General features: G+C 42.4%; 1 protein-coding gene across 2 annotated transcripts in view; it reads right to left on the bottom strand.

The window, feature by feature from the left end:
• The window catches only part of ACVR1 (activin A receptor type 1), a 129,323-nt gene extending 113,915 nt beyond the window's left edge, over positions 1 to 15,408 (bottom strand). Inside the window, exon 1 of one of the 2 annotated variants that reach the window (XM_065931576.1) lies at positions 15,083 to 15,408. The gene's annotated coding sequence lies outside the window, so the exon portion shown is untranslated. The remainder of the gene's footprint in view (positions 1 to 15,082) is intronic. The other variant, XM_065931574.1, reaches the window with a different exon arrangement.
• Between the last annotated feature and the right edge of the window lie 5,151 nt (positions 15,409 to 20,559).

The raw sequence follows: 20,559 nt of genomic DNA on the forward strand, positions 1-20,559 counted from the left end.
AGGAGTTGGTGATGGACAGTGAAGTCTGGCATGCTGTAGTTCATGGGGTCACAAAGAGTCAGAAACAACTGAACTGCTAATCCAAGGACCACACTTAAGCAGTAGGGCTCTTTTCACTCTCAGTTCTAAAGGATGTTGTCTTTCCTACAAGCCTCTGTGCCTCAAAAGCCCTTTTCCCACCTGATGCCTTCCCACCCATCTTTTAAGAAGCTTGAGAACATCACTGTCCTAAGAAGATGACTGTGCTGCCCTTTCAAACAGAACCACACATCCCAACTTTATGCTTACAGCTCCGTTCTGGTGCTACACTGTCGTAGCTTGACCATTTTTCTGTCTCTCCCAAGCCGAGCTCTCTAACAGCCTGTCTCTACACATTCAGCACCTGGCACAAAGTAGCTAGTCAACAAGTCTATGTAGAAGGATGGAGTGGCTCCACAGGAAGAGATGCACGATCGTGGTCCAGGGAAGACTTTTTAAAAATGAGGTTGTTAGCAGAATCAAATTTTAGGCTTCGAGTTTTGTGGCTGAGGATCTTCAGCAGGAGAAACAAGCAGAATTTATGCTATCATTGCAGATTCAAATCACATTGGATTATCATCGCCCATTTGTTACAGGATACAAAACAATAAAATTCCCAATTTCTTGAAACAAAATCCAGATAAGCTTCTGATTAACATTTAACAGACTAAAATCACTAGGCACCATGGGAAATGAAACACCACTGACCTCTAAATGTGCATTCATCCACTTTACGGAGAATCCTTTAGACAACTCTAAGTTTAAACAAACCTTTGTGAAAAGATTACTCCAGCAGGTTTAACGTAGTCACAGCTGTCAAAATCATGGGCAATGTATCACACTTAAGAGAGCATTTGAAAATGTGTCAATAATTATAATTAGACACTTGTACCAGATCTAATATACTTTCACTACCCTTTTACTTCAACTGATGTGAAATTAAAACCAGTGACTTAAAACTGCAACTCTCAGATCATAATTTAATTCTAAAGTAGATATAAAACCTGTCACACTACTAAGATAGAGTACATTTTACTCAAGAGGAGAAAAGGCCACAGTATTGAAATACATCATTTTAGGTAAGGAGACCACCTTTAACACGCAAAGGGTAAAATATATTATCAAGGTGCAAAGTCTTCCAATATTTACGTTACCCATCTGTATCTAAAAATTTCCCCTTCAAAATTATGCACGACCCACACAGCCCAGAGATAATAATTCTTAACATTCAGGTTTATTTCCTACTAGCCTTTTTTTTTCCTATGTCATACAGTATACAACTACAAACCTGAACTGTACTATGCTTTATGTTTATGGAATTATACATAATTTGTGTGTATGGAATTACACGGTTTTATAGTGTCCTGCTTTTTCTACTCAATGTTGTTTTGTATAACCTCCATGGTCAATCTATCTATTCCAAAATTTTCTTCATGCCTACAATGGATAAGGCAATGGATAAGTACAAGAGACAGGATACAGGCACACAGGGATTACCAGACAGACACAGTTCCTGTTCTTGGTATTTAACCACAGATATACTGATTATATATACATGATATATATGCTGTGCATTATATATGCATACATACATATGTATATGTATACATACATATATTATATATATAGTAGTACATGCAAGATACAGAAAAGGAAGCGCTAACTACATGGAATGGCCAAGAAAAGTCTCTTTGAGAGGGTAGCTTTTAAGGTGAGATCTGTCCCTGGAAATTCATCTAATATTTCGTGATTATACATAATTTCCATATTATTCATAATGTGTGTGTATGCATACACACATATATAGTTTTTGTGCATATATACCTAACCTTTATAGGTTACTGTAGAACATTTAGGTTCTTTTTTTTTTTTTTTAACTATTTTACAGAGACTTGAATAAATTTGTATACTCAAAGAGCTTTAGTGATTTTTTTTTTTTTTTGATGAGTAACCAGGGGCTCAAAATCTTTTCCAGAATAATTACATTTATATTAGCAGCCCAAAATTTCCAAGTCTTTCAAGTGAAATAATCCAAGCATGTTGCTTAATTTTAGGGGAGTCAATTCCAAAAAACTACTGAAGTACAGGGAATAAACATGAATTTTATATTACATTTTATTTACTTGGTTTTGAATTTTTAAGTACATCTAATTTGGTAACCACCAAGAAATCCAATCATCTTATTAAACTATACCAGTTAAATATCTCAAAATTTTAAACAATCCCCTCTTTTACTTTCTTCATACTATAAAATACTTTGAAAGAGTTAAAGCAGCCTGCTCTGGTCCGTTCCATAAAATTTTTCTGTTTCTTAAAGATTGTCTATCATAGACCCATTTCTTTCTTTAAAATGCTATTACAAAAATGAAACATTTTTCCCTAAGTCTAAAAATCCATTGGCTCTATTCTTGATCAATAATAAAAAGCTGACTATATGAGTTTCTTTGTCACTAAAGGCCTACTTATCATTCACCGTATTTCAGAGAAAAAGAAAGAGAGAACCAACCACGTAAGGTCTGCTTTTAACATAAAGCACAAACCAGGAACAGTGCTTTAAAACAATCAAAGTAAAGCTGTGGTTAGTAAGGCTCCCAAAGCCCAGGATTCTTCACAGACTCAAAATTATATAGGGGGAAAAAAGTCATCAGGCTCCATTTACTGGAACAGCCAAAACAGAAGACAACTGGACGAGAATCAGCAAATTATTAAACTTCAGAAATAGCTGAGTCTGTGCCCTTCTTGACTGATAAGAAAAGTGCCACAAAGAAAAGGTTGATATGGTGACTTTTGGGAGCCCCATTACTGGTTTACACCAGAGAACAGACTAGGGCTTGAGTCTCATGGGTTACTTTCTCATTTCCACCATGCCATTGTGCTTCAGCCGATACTGTAAATTCAAATGTAAATATCCTTTAATTCAGCAACTCCAATTCTAGATATTGACCCCCAGATATACAGGAGATAGGGCTTCCCAGGTGGCTTTAGAGGTAAAGAACCCACTTGCAAAACCAGGAGACATGGTTCCATCCGTGGGTGGGGAAGATGCCCTGGAGGAGGGCATGGCAATGCATTCCAGAATTCTCGCCTGGAGAATGCCACGGATAGAGGAGCCTGGTGGGGTACAGTTCATAGCGACACAAAGAATCGGACACGACTGGAGCGACTTAGCACAACACACACAGAGCACATACAAGAGATAGACAGATGGATCTGAGTTACACGGTTTCAGATCTACATATCCATCTATATATAAATCAATATGTAGATATAGTAGTAAATGTAAAGATAGTCACTGCAACATTGTAACACATAATGTTACCTAAAATAACAAGTGAAAGACTGGCTGAATACATTATGATACATCCACACAATGAAATACCTTTCAAAAGAATGAGGAAACTGGATGGTACTGATAGCAAAACATTTCCAAGGTAAGTTAAAAGAAAAAAGTCAGGTATAGAATTGAAATGTGCACAATATGATACACTTATGATATAAGAAAAGCACATCAGTTTGTAAATGTACAGACTATCACTGGAAGGATACACAATTAGTTTTAATCATGGTTTTTCTCCAGAAAAGGAAAGCAGAAAGCTTTAGAACAAGGTACCTTTCACTATATGTCCTTCCCACACTTCAAGTCTTGCCTTGAGCACATGTAACATAACACAAAATTTGTTTCTAAAACATAAAATACTAGGCAAAACACTCTCTGACATAAATCTCAGCAGGATCCTCTATGACCCACCTCCCAGAATATTGGAAATAAAAGCAAAACTAAACAAATGGGACCTAATGAAACTTAAAAGCTTTTGCACTACAAAGGAAACTATAAGTAAGGTGAAAAGACAGCCCTCAGATTGGGAGAAAATAATAGCAAATGAAGAAACAGACAAAGGATTAATCTCAAAAATATACAAGCAACTCCTGAAGCTCAATTCCAGAAAAATAAATGACCCAATCAAAAAATGGGCCAAAGAACTAAACAGACATTTCTCCAAAGAAGACATACAGATGGCTAACAAACACATGAAAAGATGCTCAACATCACTCATCATCAGAGAAATGCAAATCAAAACCACAATGAGATACCATTACACGCCAGTCAGGATGGCTGCTATCCAAAAGTCTACAAGCAATAAATGCTGGAGAGGGTGTGGAGAAAAGGGAACCCTCTTACACTGTTGGTGGGAATGCAAACTAGTACAGCCACTATGGAAAACAGTTTGGAGATTTCTTAAAAAACTGGAAATAGAACTGCCATATGACCCAGCAATACCACTTCTGGGCATACACACCGAGGAAACCAGATCTGAAAGAGACACGTGCACCCCGATGTTCATCGCAGCACTGTTTATAATAGCCAGGACATGGAAGCAGCCTAGATGCCCATCCGCAGATGAATGGATAAGGAAGCTGTGGTACATATACACCATGGAATATTACTCAGCCGTTAAAAAGAATTCATTTGAATCAGTTCTAATGAGATGGATGAAGCTGGAGCCCATTATACAGAGTGAAGTAAGCCAGAAAGATAAAGAACATTACAGCATACTAACACATATATACGGAATTTAGAAAGATGGTAACGATAACCCTATATGCAAAACAGAAAAAGAAACACAGAAGTACAGAACAGACTTTTGAACTCCGTGGGAGAAGGTGAGGGTGGGATGTTTCAAAAGAACAGCATGTATATTATTTATGGTGAATCAGATCACTAGCCCAGGTGGGATGCATGAGACGAGTGCTCGGGCCTGGTGCACTGGGAGGACCCAGAGGAGTCGGGTGGAGAGGGAGGTGGGAGGGGGGATCGGGATGGGGAATACGTGTAACTCAATGGCTGATTCGTGTCAATGTATGACAAAACCCACTGAAATGTTGTGAAGTAATTGGCCTCCAACTAATAAAATAAAATTAAAAAAAAAAAAAAAACATAAAATACTATAATGAATAAAAATGATTTGGGGGGGCTGCTCCACGAAGCATGTGGGATGTTAGTTTCCTGACCAGGACCCAGGATTGAACCTGTGTCCCTTGCGGTGGAAGCACAGAATTGGCACCGGATTGGCAGGGAAGAAAAAATATATTATTTTTGAGGTTCTGGTGGAACACCAGAAAAAAAATTGTAAGAACTCATATCATTAACATGTACATGTAATGAAATAAATCTATGTGTGTATTAGAAATAAACCTCCAATTTGAGAAAAAATAAATAAATAAAGAGTAAGATGGTCCAAAATGGAGATTGAAATATTCAAGACAAAAATCTTTCTGAGAACAAAAGAAACGCTCTCCTGGAAGATTTCCATGTTCAATACCCACACCTGAAAAAGATCACTCCACATAGGCTTAGAATGTCCTAGAACAATAGAACTTTTTAAGGATTAAAAGGGAACCAGGGGAGAAGGGGAGTAGCTGAGGTGGATGTAGCTGATTAAGTAACAATGAGTTGGAGGGAATCCTAAACAAACAAGCCAAGACAAGGGGGGGGAAACTCATCTGAATTTGAAAAGGACATTCCATTCTAAACTGGATAAAGGCAGGAATAAATCCCAAACTGAACCAGTCTCTTTTGACTTTTTCCCCCAATCTCAGGGCATCTGCGACACAATTAAAAAAAAAAAAAAAATCATTGCTTGAATTCTCTTCAGCTAAACAAGGCTTAGCAAAACAGGCATAAACGTAAGTTAAAGGTGTCACTAATCAAAAAGTATATCTGCCTTTGATTCTATGAGCAGATGTTCATCAGTTCCCATGTCCAAAAGCTGAAGACTGGTATTCTATTCCTTTGTTCAGATAAACATTTGGTTTATTTGCAAGACAGGGTGCACTTGACCCAAAAGAGAGTCAATAAGAGACTTTGAACTGTTTGTAGCTTGTTCATTTATCATTCAGATCTTAGCCTATGTTTTCCCATTTCCAAAAGGCACTTTCCCACAGCTTCAAGTCCTTATTTCCAAGGTTCCAGTATCATAATTCCAACTCCTCACTAGATTCAAATAAGCCCTCTTCTGTATCCATGTCCCACCAGAACCTCAAGGCCAATACCACACCCTATCTCAAACCAGGTCCTTTTACTAACCTTCTGCTTTAAGATCAACACATTCTCCTAGTCATTGGTGTTCCAAAAGTCAGATATGCTTGCCCACTACCCATCCCTCCCTCTCTTCACAAAAATGATTTAACTAATCTATGGCTTCTCCAGCCCAAAGTCAAAACCCTAATTCTACTTTCATTTCTTCTTAGATTCTGGCCATCTACCCTCATCACTAGACTGATCACCAACAGAAGGCTATATAACAGGGGTCTCACACTCATGCCTACAGGGACAATGCAGTTAGCATATAGCAGTAAGGCTGGTTAGGAGTCTGAAGAAATAAAAGAATAAATAGCAACTGAGGCTGGGTCTCAGTACCTGGGGGGAAAACAGGATGAGCCAGGTCTCCGGTGAACACAGCACGCGCATCCCCTCAGACAGACACAATCACAGGTTTCCTGCAGGAATAGAGGAATAGCCTACTGCTGCCAGAGCTTTCAATTCCGCAGGAGTAGGTGGAAGTTTGGACTTTTTTGTGCGAAATTTCCCCCTATTTAAAAGTTGGCAACCATTTGAAAAAAATGTTTTGAATGCAATATCAAGCAGGACAAAATTGCAAGGTGGATTCATCCCAGAAACCCTGTTTTCAAGCTCTGCTCTTCAGCATGATGACGTGGGGATGCATAGCCTGGATCAAAGCTCAGACACGGGACCTCAGACTTCTTCTGTCACCCCTGTAAGTCTCAGAGTCTCTTTCTGTAGAATGAGGATAATAAGATGAACTACCGCATGGAGTTGTGTGATCCTTGAACGAGAGAATGCAAATAAGAAGCCTGATCAGGGACTCCTTCACAGGTACTATTATCTTACTGATGCTCTCTAAAAATTAAGTCTAAAACCTCCAGCCTGGCATTCAAAGTAAACCATGATCTGACTCTTAGTCTAAGTTTTCTTCTAAAGTGCTGACCTTCAGGTACTCCAGTCACATTGCAAACAACTTTTTAACTTTATTAACTTCCATATTTGCTTAGCAAAAAAAAAAAAAAAAAGTGGGAGAAGGGGAGGGTATGCAATATAACCATTTAAATAGGACTGGCCATTCTACTCAGGACACTTTGGCCCTGAAATTAGTGCAAACTGGAAGACACGAGTCTGCTGTTTCTTTGCAATGTCTCAGGTCTTAATGTCTCTCCAAGAAGCTATACCTCAAGGCACTGAGTCTGATTCCAGTGATTAAAAATATGTACAGTTCTGTGTTTTACAACTAGGCTCCTAAACAAAAGCCAGCTACCTCATATTTACTTGCCCCATTCCCTGCTTTGGGAATGTTGCCTGTTCCATAACCTACACATATACATAATAGATACCTCTCCCAATGAGAGCATCAAAATGGTACCTCTTTCCAAGGCCAGCTAAACAGCTACTTCCTCAATGGAGTTGGTCTATGCTTATCCCTCTGTATCTTGTGACCAAGATACTTGGGAGTTCTGCCCTTGACAGTTACACGTGCAATTCTTCAAACCCTTACTCAAGTGCACCTTGAGATCAACTTGATTTTTTACTGAACTTGATAAATGTTTAATAGATGAAGAACAAAGAAGGGGGAAAAGATGAAGCGGCAGCAGCAGCAAGGCAAGGAAATGTTAATGATAAGGACAATGACAACGACGATGGCTGCTGCCATGGGATTTACGCTCTTATTTACATCTTTTAATGCTAAGAGCTGTACCTTATTAATCCCGTGTTGCTTTTCTAAACAATAAATGTACAGAATCACCTTCCCCACCTCTCTCTCATCCTTTTGGGGCATGTTACCTGCTGTCCCCATATTACTGAAAAGTCACCTTTCCATTCAAATATAATCTAAATAAACAGGGAGCTAAACGGCTCCTGCCACCAGTTTAAATCAATTAGCCCCACCTTCGCTGTTGGTTGGGATCAAGATAATGATGCACTCTTGAAACTGGTCCAAAACCCATATTAGTCATTTTAACCTGATTTGGAAAAACAATCAAAGGCCCCTACAATAGAGAAAAGAACAACGGGGTGAGGGGAGAAGGTGAAGAAGCAAAGGGGTGTGGGTCATCCATAGAATGACTAAGGCTCATACAAGAAGAAAAACAAAATTCTTGCCCAGATTAGCAAACATTCAATAAACGAATTAAGGCTGATTTTCACAATACCTAGAACAGGTTTTTTCAAACTGGTTAGAACGCATTAGCAAGTTGTGAAATCAATTTATTAGATAGAGACCAGAATATTTTGTAACAAAAATTGAATTAGAAATCAGAAGGCACTGCAACACTGTTCTGTAAAATGTGTAATTCAGCGTCATCTTTAATATGCACGTGGACGCGTATGTATGTACTCGGTCATGATGTAAAATGAATTACAGAGAGTCAAAAATGTTTTTAAAACATTGAAATAGAACGTGTGTGTTTATATAATCTCTGGGAACTAAGATTTTCCATTTTTCACTAGGCCACACTCATAAAATAAGAGAATGTCTGTTCTTAACACCTGTTGTGCACAACAGTTCAGTTCTTCAAGTTCAAAAAAGCATATGAAAAATTATCATTGAGCATACTTTTCCCTTACCATTTTCCTATTCCCAGGAAGGAAGGTAAAGGTCACTCTAGAAAACCACCTTCACTTTTTCCTCTTACTGATTGTCCCTCCATATATTTCTTTTTTGTTGTTGTTGTTAGGCTGGTTGTTTAATTTATTCAGTAATCTGTATTTTTTAAGATTGATGCAAATTATCAACACATTTATTAGCAACTATATGTATACAAAGCATTCTGTTAGGAAATGTGTGTGAAAGGTGACATGATGGTATTTATCTTTTTTATATTAATTTAATTGGAGGCTAGTTACTTTACAATATTGTAGTGGTCCCTCCATATATTTCTATCTTGTCTAAGTTCCTGACATCAAGTTACAAGCCCCAAAGGTCTACCTCTCTTAGTGATATTTGCTTATAAGAATTAAACTATCACTTAAGCAGAGTGAGCAAGCACAGTGGATTTTCACCCAGAGTGTAACATCACTCATCAATCTTCAATAGTGAAGATTCAGAATTTGGTTTAAGATACCTCCTCAGCCTAGCTCCTCTAGACCAGAAATAGTTTTGCTCAACTTCTTAGGTTTTTCTCAGTCCCTGCTCTCCAAACTTCAAGTATCACCCTACATCTAACATTTAGCTTTGTCCAAGATCACCCCATCTTCCTTTATCCCCTCTGCACATTTCTCATCAAACTCAAGGTTACTTTTTAGTTCAGTCAATAATTCTTCCATAACTACCTAAAAAAAAAAAAAAAGAAACAAAAACTACAGCAGTCTTATTTGCAAAGGTATCCATACTGCATGGTGGCCACCAAGGCCTATCTGGCTTTCACAAATGACCAAGGCACCCAGCTGTCAGGCATTCAAGTGGAAAAGGTCTACATGGGACACCCACTCAAAGTAGCCCTTAAAAACCTACTGAAAGAGGAGTTTACTTTGGATTCCATCCATGTACCCAAGAGGTCATCCACCTTCCACCTCTCACATGAGTACTGCCTACCACACTATTTTCACTGCCAACTGTTTGAGAACAAATGCAACAGAGAAAGTCAGTGTCGAAGAGTCAATTCACCAGTGTTTGAGTACCAGCCCCACTCCCCAGTCCCTGGTGGCTCAGATGGTAAAGCGTCTGTCTATAATGCGGGAGACCTGGGTTCGGTCCCTGGGTTGGGAAGATTCCCTGGAGAAAGAAACGGCAGCCCACTCCAGTATTCTTGCCTAGAAAATCCCATGGATGGAGGTGTCTGGTGCAGGCTACTGTCCATGGGGTCGCAAAGAGTCGGGCACGACTGAGTGACTTCCCTTTTCAGGAGTCCTAGCTCGGCAGGGTAAGAAAAATAAGTTGAGATATTCTTCCCCTCAAAAGACGTGTCATCCTGAAATTTAAAAACAATCAAAAAAGGAAACATATTGAAAAGAATAGATGTCTTTTGAAATCACTAAGTACAAGTTATAATACCATGCATGATAAAGGGATATAAACAATAGTTCCTTCTACTTAAGAATGTCTTTTGTCCCCAGCTCCCAAACTCACATTTAAGGACCTGTGCCTGGCATCATCATCTCTTGAGACCACCTCCCTGATTGTCTGGGTTATTTTGCCCCTCTCATATACAACCATCCATTCATTCTCTTAGCAATTAAAAAATGATTTACTGACTGTGTAGTCTGGGCCAGGTATTATATAAGGTGCAAGAGATACACAAAAGATGAGCAAGACACAAGGAGCCCATTAAGAGGATTTGAAAAGTTTTCAATCGGTGACAGAAACTGAATTCTGCAGAATTTTAAAAATAGAGAAAAGAATAACCTCAAGTCCTTGTTCCCAAAGAGATCAGTCAAATCCCAGCATGAGTACTGAAGATGGCCAAACACTAGAAGAATGTCAAAAGGTAAAACCCAGGAAGCACATGCTTGCAATGAAACCACTCTGAGCCCTAAAGGATTTGCTTCTCCCCAAAAGTGTGGAAAAGAAGGACAAAACAGCCAAGACTTAGCCTTATGATGAGAGAGCTGAACTCCTACAAACCCATCAGGACATCTGTGCTAAAGAGGTCCCTCTGACCTAGTCCATCCTTCAAAACACAAACTTCACCTGCTGCATGCATGCATCCACAAAATCTGGAAAGGCTAAAATTTAAAGTCACTTTCCCAGTCAAATACCCAGAGCAAACAGTGAAGCAACTCCAATGGGCAAAGTGGAATGTTGGTCAGAGACTAAGACCCAAAAATCAAACACCTGAGCAGTGGTGGCTCTGGAAAATAAAGCTCTCCAGATCACAGAAGTCTTTAGACACATAAACAAGCTCAGATTTCCAGAAACACACTTAGGAGCACAAGGATATTCATCAGTCGTGCAGCTGGTTTGAGTATTGGGGTAGGGGAAACACATTCATTTCAACTTCAAAAAGGAAGCTGCTGGGCCCCTTAATAATTTTAGGAGCATAGGTTCAAGTAAAACTACCTTCTATCTGAAACAAACGCCGTGATGTGCCAGTCACGCCCACCTGAGCTAGCTCTTCCATAAGTGGTCTTCCCAATAGACAAATCCTGGTTTAGAACTTCTGACTCTTCAACTAGCATGGCAAGCAAGAGCACTCTACAGCTAAGGACTAAAAGAGAAGAGGTAAATCTTCCATTTGGTTCTTCTAAGAGCTGGAGTTGGCTACAGAAAGAAACAGCAAGTTCTCACTCCAAGGGATCAAAGAAGGCATTTTGTACCAGGAAACCCAATTCAATCCTCATTTCCAGGAATAAAGCCACAGTGCCCAATATTTGCTTGGGAAAATAAAACAGGAGACTATGTGGACTCTAATTAAAATCTCTTGACAGCTTTATTTCCCAGCCTCACCAGTTTAAGGCTGTGAATATTTTAACCAGGCACTGATTTAACTTAAACACCAACTCCCCAGTCTGAACGGTCACACTTAGCACCAGATAAAAAAACGAAAGCGTTTTAACACTTCATGACAGTATTCCTTGCCCTGTCCTGAGCACGAGATGTATAAGACAAGGTGATGCTGAGAACTTCAGCCCAGCCCATCTCTCCCATAACCGCAGTCAGGAGAAACCACACAGCCGCCTGTGCTATTATTTTAGTCACAATACTGGAAATGAGAGTGGAAGCAGGAGAAAATGGGTCAGGGGGGTGGGCAGAGGGGCTTGCCTCAATCTTATTTGGATATGACAACAATCAGCTCGCTTTAAAATTATCACCTGGGTTCTCGTCAATCAGCCAACAGTTCTTGTGTGCCTACTTCACACAGGCACCAGGCTAAGTCTATATGGTGCAGGGAAATATTCCCCAAGTAATCATTATGCTAATAGTTATGTGTTTAATTTTCTTAATCTTTTTACAAAAAAGTATGTATCCTGTATGTAGGTTATAAAGTCTAAAAATAAAATCAGCACCCATGAACCCATCACTCAATCAAAAACCAGAATATCAACCAACACTATATCATCTACCTACCTCCTCCACCCCACCCATATCCCCAGGTGCCTGCAGCACACGCACTCAATCACACACACACACCCCACACACACACCCCACACACCCAGGAATTCATTATCCAGAATTTGGGTTTCAATCTAAATGTCAACGCATCTTTAGGATTATCTCCTAATCATTACAGGTGAGTTCGCTTTCCAAATACAGCAGTGATATACTGTTTCTTCTCAAAACACGGTGTCTTTAAGGCTTTTTTTTTTTAGGTAAACTGCTGCTTTAAAGAGAAATACTAACAGACTAAGTGAGACAGACTTAGTTATGGCAAACTCATGATGATAGTGTACAAATGAATTAAATTTAGCAAACACTGGCAAAAACAGCCAGGAACAAGGGTACCAGCATCCCACAAACTCCTGGTTCAAATCCTTACTCCACCCTTGACAAGCTCTACAGCTTAGGGCAACTCAGTTTTGCCAAGCCACAATTCTTTATTGTAAGGGAATGGAATAATAATAAAACATATGGTTGTTGTGAAAATATATGAAAAAGTGCATGTAAAGATCTGAGCACAGTGCCTGGCCCGCATCCAGTCCCCTCCTCCCCAAATCATCATATCTGTCATTAAACTCACTCAAAACATATCAAAGGATTTTGCCACCACCAATAGTTTATATTTCCCTAGTTTCTAACATGTAAAAATAAATCAAGAGGCAGGGATCCAACAGCAGAACAGTCACAGAGGACAATTCCTAGTCCCAGCTCCTGTTTGCCTAAAATTATAGTATACACTCATTGATTCCATCTCCACCTTGTGACCTTGAATAGCAGGATCATTTTTCAAATCCATTTCTGCCCTGGCCCTCCCTCCCCGAGAAGGCTGGACTATTCAATCCAACCTTACCTAGAAGCCTATTACAATCATCACAGGACTAGTTCTGCGTAATCTAGAGTAAACTCGGCATAGTCTCTCTTTACTGATTCAGTCACTGTTTTCCATTCCATGGACAGGTGCACAAATTTGGTAAATCACTACTGAGGAAAACCATCAGTACTATTAACAGAATTAAGTTCCTCACATCTGAAGTTAATTCGTCGCATTCCAGAACATGGCATACTCCTCCATCTTTACCCTCCATCATCCTTAGTATGCTTTTAAGTTACTCAGAGGTAACAAGAAACTTATTCGTATTCAAATGATCACTCTGTTCCAGGGTACAAAAGCTGTAAAACTACTACCTATATCAAGTTTTATTTAAAACCACTCTCTCCACTTCAAGTAAATCTCACCCATACTGAAGAGAATGAACCCATCCTGGCCCTTGTTTTCTCATCTGTCCAGAATTTATTGCAACATCATTAACCACCTTTGAGTATCTTCACACGGGCTGACGGCAGAAATGTGATTATCCAACACACAATTCCATCAACCTAAGGACTACACATCTCAGCCTCAAAAGACTTCTGTTTTTTAATTCCAGGATAGAAAACAAAAACAACTGAATCATGAAAATAAAGTGGTTTGGTCTCAGAAGCCAGGTGATCCAAATCCTGTCTAGGCCTAAGATAACCTCCCGAACGACCCCTGTGTCCCCATCAGCAAAATAGGGGAAGATCCATTTTTCACACTCAAGCATACTGTAAAACTGGAGGGCGAGGCCAGCATCTGAGGTCAGCACAAGTCTAGCGTCTGCTGGCCACCCGAGCCCGGGCCCCCCGCCAGCCACCCACCTCCAGAGACAAGTGCCAGGACATACTATGGTGTTTCCATTTAAGGCCCGCCACTTGGATCAGCCCATCTCTTGAAATTTCTTACCACCACCTTTCCAGGAAGAATTTTTTGGGGGGAAAGGGGAGGTGGTGTCTATTTTTTGCCACCGACTTTCCTTGGGCTGTCAGAGCAGTCTGCATCTCTGGAACAGGATTCTTTAAAACCACTGGGCTAGTCTGTGTTTAAATGCCAGGCCTCTTCTCAAAAATATACAAAATGCGGATGAGATCAGTCCCTTCTCTCATGATCTAACTTCCATTACACACACTTCAAAAAAGAAAGCAAGCCCAATGAAATTAACAAATCCATTGTATTACTTTCCTACCTCTCAACCAAAACCACAGTAAGCACAACTTTTTAACCAAGACTTTTCTTCTGCTACCAAGTGGAATGTTTTCCTCCCTAAGGAGCTTCTTTTACAGCTTCTCTCCCATGCAAGGAGCCTTCAAAACTCCAGAGGGATAAAGGGGGGTCGGGGAAGACTGGGAGACCTATCTAGCACAAACTGGACAGAGCTGCAACAGTCTAGAACCCGACGGAAGTGAGTGCTTCCAGCAGGGCAGAGGCCCACCTCTCTCCCCAGCGCACCCACGGCTCCAGCCTCACTGTTTTGGTTACAGTGTTGAAGGAATGGTTTTAAACTTGGCAAAGTACCGTGCAACATCTGTAACCACATTTGCCTTCTGGGGATCGGAAGATGAATCCCACATTCCTGGCTTTGAAGCTTTTTGAAACTGCAGCTAGGAAGAACGGAGGGAGGGAGGGAGGGCGTTGAGCAGAGTTTATTGGCTGTCTCTCCAGCAGAAAATTCCTCTTGGAAGAGACGGATATTTTGAGGGTGGGGGTGATTTGCCCATCCCTTGACTCTCTACCAAGCTCAGCTGGGAAGGTGAGCCCCGCGGTCAGGCGGCCAGATCGATTTACAAGTCAGAGGCGCACAGCCTGAAGGAGTTCGCTACAGGCACACACACACACTGCAAACCCGCGACCACCCCACTCCATGCCTCTGCCCTCTCCCACATCCCACCCGCAGTTCAGGCCCACAGCAAGACAGTTTTGTTCCGCGGCTGCTTCCCCCACCGAGAGTGAATCGGCTTGGGGGGAGAAAGGAATGAAAGCGAGGGGGAGGCACCGCAGACGCCCACCCTCCCACCCCCAATTCCTGCCCCTTTTCCCGCTGGGTTCTCCCCTCCCTCCGTCCCCCGGGCTCCGGCTGGCGCGGCCGGCGACCTGCCCTCACCTCTGGTCCGGCGGCTGCGGGGGGCTGAGCCGGGGGGAGGCGGAGTGCGAGCCAGCCGGGCGCTGCAGGTCGGCGCGGGGCGGGGCGGGGCGGTGCAGCCGGCGAGGGAGCCCGGAACTCCGCGGGGCTGAGGGCCGGCGGCCGTCGCCGAGTGGCGGCGGCGGCGGCGGGCGGGTGCAGGGGCCGGGTGCTTTCCAGCCCTGGGGCCGGAGCGGCTGGCCGAAGAGCAGCCTGGCAGCGGCGGCGGCGGCGGCGGCGGTGGCGGCAGCGGCAGCCACCCCGGGGAAAGAGCCGGGGGAGGGAGGGGAGGCGGGGTGAAGAGGAGGCGGAGGAGAAGGAAGGGTAGGAGGGCGGGCGGAATAAACTTCCCGAGGCGCCGCGGCACGGGCTGGGAGGACGGCCGCGGGCGGGGCGGGCCGGATGGGGGCTGGCCCGGGGGGCAGTCGCGGGGGGACGGTCACTGAGAGTAGAAAAGTTCCCCCAGCGCCGAGGGGCAGGCTGCGGCGGCGGCGGCTGCAAAGAGCCGGAGCCGGAGCGGGAGGAGCGGGAGGAGGAGGAGAAGGAAGTGGCTGCGGAGCGCTCGGCCAATGAGTGTCTGGAGCTGTGATTAACCAGGCAGCAACACATCATTTCCTCCCGGCGCGGATCCAGGGAGCCGGGAGGGAGAGGGAAGACGGCGGGGCGGGGCCGTCCCCGCGCCCCCTGCAGGCGCCCGGCCGGGGGCGAACCCGCCGAGCCCCGCCGAGCTTGGCCGAGCCGCCCCCGGCGCGCCCCTGGCTGTCTGGCTGGCCCGGAGGAGGCTGCGAGCGCGCCGCCTGCGGGGCTCTTCGGAGGCGGGGAGGCGGCGGGGCAGGCCCTAGACGGGCTCCTGCGGCCGGGGTGGGAGGCGGAGAGGCCGCGCGGCGGGGTGAGTGCCCAGGTAGGCGCGGGCGGGGCCGTCTGGACAGCTCCCGGGGGGCGCGCGGGGCGGGCGGGCCGACTGCCTCCCGGCCCGGGACTGCGGGCGGCGCGCGGCTGGACTCCTGCTTGGCTGACTTAGGCTGGATGCACAGAGAAAAGCCTCGGCATTCTCACCCAGGCCATTTCTGACCTGCCTTCAAATCCCCATCCACTTTGCTCATTTCCTCGCAAGGTCTGGGGTTATGCAAGAGCTTGCCATTTTCGCAGACCGCCTCCTTAGGAATAAAAATATGCATTTGGGGCGGGGGTGGGGGGTGTCGGGGGATCGCTGGTGTTCTGCGGTAATCTAGCCCTGTCCTAGGCGCCATGGGAGCTTACAGTGGAAAGGAAGGAACATTCCCCGACACAGGGAGGTTGACAACCCCCGTCCTTAGATACACAAAACACTCCAGTGTGCTAATATTATCCAGAGCATCAAAAAGGCATGTGAGGATCAAATTTTGCACGGTGCCTGATGAGTGCAAGGAAAGCACTAAGCCATTTTCTCTGCCCTCCAGAAGTTTACAATGTAGTCCTATCACAACGCCAAATAAAAGCAAGAAAGCAATAAATGGTAATACCGTAAAGTATTTTTATCTCTCCAGGTTCATTCATGCAGCAGGCATTACTAGGTGACTGCAGTACTGCAGAAGGTTGCAAAGAAAATGGATGATCTGGTCCCTGCGGGTCAGGAGTTTACAATCTAATTAGAAACACAAGGCAAATATACATGAAACCTCTAAAAAAGAATCCCCAGGTATAATATAACCAAGAAGATGCAGAAGGAGAAGGGCTTTGTACCTGTATGATTGGTGGGAATTTGGAGAGGAAACTCCAGGTCAATCAAGCATGTGTGCCTATATATACCCACCTCCCTCTGTAGAACAGTGTGGCAAGGGACATCAGTGTCTCTTGGCTGAAACATCATCCCTGCCACTTAAAACTTTTGTGACCTTGGGCACATTTTTACCCTCTTTAAGAAGGGAGTATAGCCTGTCCCAGGAGGTTTGTTGTGCGATTCAAATGAGATTACACACATGTGGGAGCTTCTCAAGCTTCTGTGTAAATATTTCTCAGTCTGGTAGGTTTAGGGAGTCCTCATGTTACTAACCTCTTCAGGTAACCTTCTTTGTAGTATCCTGTAGGCTGTAAGGGGCTTCCCTGGTGGCTCAATCCATAAGGGCAGGGATCAGGCTTGGTTGTGTCCACAGTGTATCATCATGCCTATCAGACTGGCACATGGGAGTACTCAATAAAGGTTTGCTGAATAAGTCAATAAATGAACTAATGAATCCTATTATGATCTTAACTGTTCCTTTTCTCTCTTCCTTCATAGTGGTCTTTTTGTATGGCTGGCTCAATGCAGAACCCTCTAACTTAACCCTCATGTAAACTAACTTGTATTCCAGGAGACTCTCTGGGAGGATTCTGGGTAGTTATTTGTGACCTTGTAACATAAATAAGTTGATTGTGTGTGTGTGTGTGTATAAAAAAAAGAGGATACACAAGGATACAGCCCTTCAAACAAGCCTCACTAACACAAGGATACAGTCCAGATACAGTTATTTGGCTTGGATATCTTAATCCAGGGTTTATCTGTGTTGGTGCTGTAGACATCTTTGGCTTTGGCTGGATAATTATTATGGGGTGCCTTCCTGTGCAGGGTAAGAGGTTTTACAGCACCCTTGACCTCTATCCCTTAGATGTAAATAGGACTCCCTCTACAGTCATGACAACCAAAAATGTCTCTTGTGCTCTGTGTGGGCTCAGACACTCAGTTGTGTCTGACTCTTTAAGACCCCAGGTACTGTAGCCCGCAGGCTCCTTTTTCCCTGGGATTTTCCAGGCAAGAATACTGGAGTGGGTTGCCATTTCCTAATGTCTAGGGAGGGTACGGGGAGGTGAAATCACTGTCCACTGAGAACCATAGCTTACTCCAACATCTAATCCACTGATTTAACTGGTGGAAAATCACACCAGTAAAGTAACTTGGAGGAAATACATCTTCTGTTGGTCTAAGATTTCCAGATCTCCTCCATCGTATGTTTCAAGGAGCACGACTCTTGTTAATTAATTGCCTGCTGCATTGTGAATTGGCAACTCTTCTGTTTTCTGCATATCCTCCTCCTTTACGCCCAGATCAACATGTTCATTTCTAAAAGTCAACAGCTTTCAAAAACTATTAGGAAACAAGAGTCTTGAGCAACCTAAGAGTCCTGTACAATATTTTCCTGTAAAATTGGGGGAATTTATTACACAAAATTTTGCAGAGTGTAAGTAATATAGACTATAAATTGTAAATTTTTAGAAATGATTTCATTTAAAATAACTATGTAATTCCTTTGAGTGATTTTCTCTCATCTTGAAGCCATTACTTTTTGGCTCCAAGTGAGTTTTCCTTTCATAATGGTATGAAGGAACATGTCTTATTAAAACCTATAAAGCAAAAATCAGCTTAGTTATTTATATCAACTTTGAGAAGCAAATTCTTTAGAAGTATATTGTGGGATGTCTAAGAGCTGGTGTTGACAAGAATCATGATGGATTGATGTGCTAAAGTTCAATTTCTAGAAGTTTCTAGAAGAAAAATAAAGATTAATGGTTGAAGGAATGAATAAACAAATTCTAATAAGTCTGTTCATTTGGTTTGGACATGTAGAACAACCCCCCCCCCCCAAAAAAAATCCCTGCTTCCAGCAGGGGATAGTACTGAGTTTACAATGTGAGCGGACATTTTTGTTCAACAAGACAATATCATCTGTCTCATTAAATAAAGTTATCTGAAGCATTGGTTTTACAGTTTTGTTCATATTTAGTTTGGATTTTACAGTTGTGTAACAGTTACAAGCATATGGAGATTAGTTTACATCTAGTTCGGTGGTTGTTCACATTTAAGTTGAAAGCTAGGTAGGCATAATAGCTTAGAAAAAAGGCAAAGTTTGAGGACTGGATATGGTTTATGGCATAGTGATTCTCCAATTTCTGTTTTGGTAACCTGGAACTGGGACACATACTCTTAGGGGATCTCCAAGTTCTCTATGAACTTTGTTCTTTTGCTTCAGTTATAATTTTTTTTTTTAAATTGATGTCATATTAAAGTAATTAATATGATGCATATTCTAGATTATATGTTTGTCATGCAACTGTGATTCCACCACCATTTTTTGCTGTGTACCTTTCATGTAGTTTATTTAAATGAAATTTTATAGAACTTATTTAAGATCTGTGAGGGTCTGTGGAATGTTTTTCCTCTTAAATGTGTCCATACGTTACTCAAGTGTGAAAAATACTGACCAAACTGCATCTTTACTATTCCTGGAGAATGATAAAGTCAAAGACCCTGAGATCTGGAATTTAGTCCTAATCCTGAGGCCCATAAGAAACCAGTTAACCAGTATTGTTTCAAAGATTGAAATGACTGGATCAGAATAGTAAGGGGTGGAAAGGAAATCTTAACCTGAAAGGGTCACTAAAAATCCTATCATTACTGGCACCCTTTTCCTCAAATGGTAAACATTTAACCCATCAGGACAAATACTTGTTTATCTTTCAATTAAACTTTGACAGGTGTATGAATGACTCATTAATTGTACATTTTTTACAAGACTTTATTGACCATCCACCATATTCAAAGAGCTGTGGGAGCTACAGCCACTTCCCATTTAGGAAAGTGCATCCAGTCACTCTCGGCACAGCAGGTTACCAGCAAACCAGTGCTTGGCTAGGAGCCAACCAAATGATAAAAAAGGCACTACCAAACCACTGCAGAAGGAAAGATTACTCATTAAACAGTGTCGAGGCACTTGGACAAAATCCTGTTACTGCGTCCCCTCACACTGTTCCTGAAAATATGTCCAGAAAAAATAAAAAAGCTTACTTTTTAAATTATAAATTAACTCAGAGCAAATATAGGTAGATACCTTTGGATGGGGATTGGACTATTTTTTTTTTTTTTTTTGGGCCACACCATAGGGCTTGCAGGATCCCCACCCAGGAATCGAACCCAGGCCCATGGCAGTGAAAGCACCCAATCTTAACTGCTGGACCACTAGGAAATTCACGGAAAGGACTTTCTAAATAAAAGCTGTGGAAGAAATTAAAAAGATTGGTTGAAAAATAATAATAATAAATAAAAATTAAAAGATTGGTTGGCTTGACTATGTAAAGTTTTTCCCCTAAAATGTCTTAGGGAATAACCAAACAAATAAAACCAGGGGGGAGCCAAGCAGTTAAGCTACTTACAACATACACTCAAAAGGGTTAATGTGTTTTTTTGGTGATTTTCGGCTGCTCTGAGTCTTCGTTGTTGCTTGCAGGCTTTCCCTAGTTGTGGCCTACTAGGGACTACTAGTAGTGGGGCTACTAGTAGTGGGGCTACTCGCTAGTTGCTGTGCATGGGCTGCCCTTGTGGTGGCTTCTGTTGCAGAGCACGGGCTCAGTAGTCGTGGCCCACAGACTTGTTTGTACTGGGGCACTGGCAGCCGAATTCTTAACCACTGGACCATCATGGAAGTCGAAAGTCTTTAATAGATTAAAAA

The sequence above is a fragment of the Muntiacus reevesi genome, chromosome 3 (assembly GCF_963930625.1).
Source record: "Muntiacus reevesi chromosome 3, mMunRee1.1, whole genome shotgun sequence".
Lineage (NCBI taxonomy): Eukaryota > Metazoa > Chordata > Mammalia > Artiodactyla > Cervidae > Muntiacus > Muntiacus reevesi.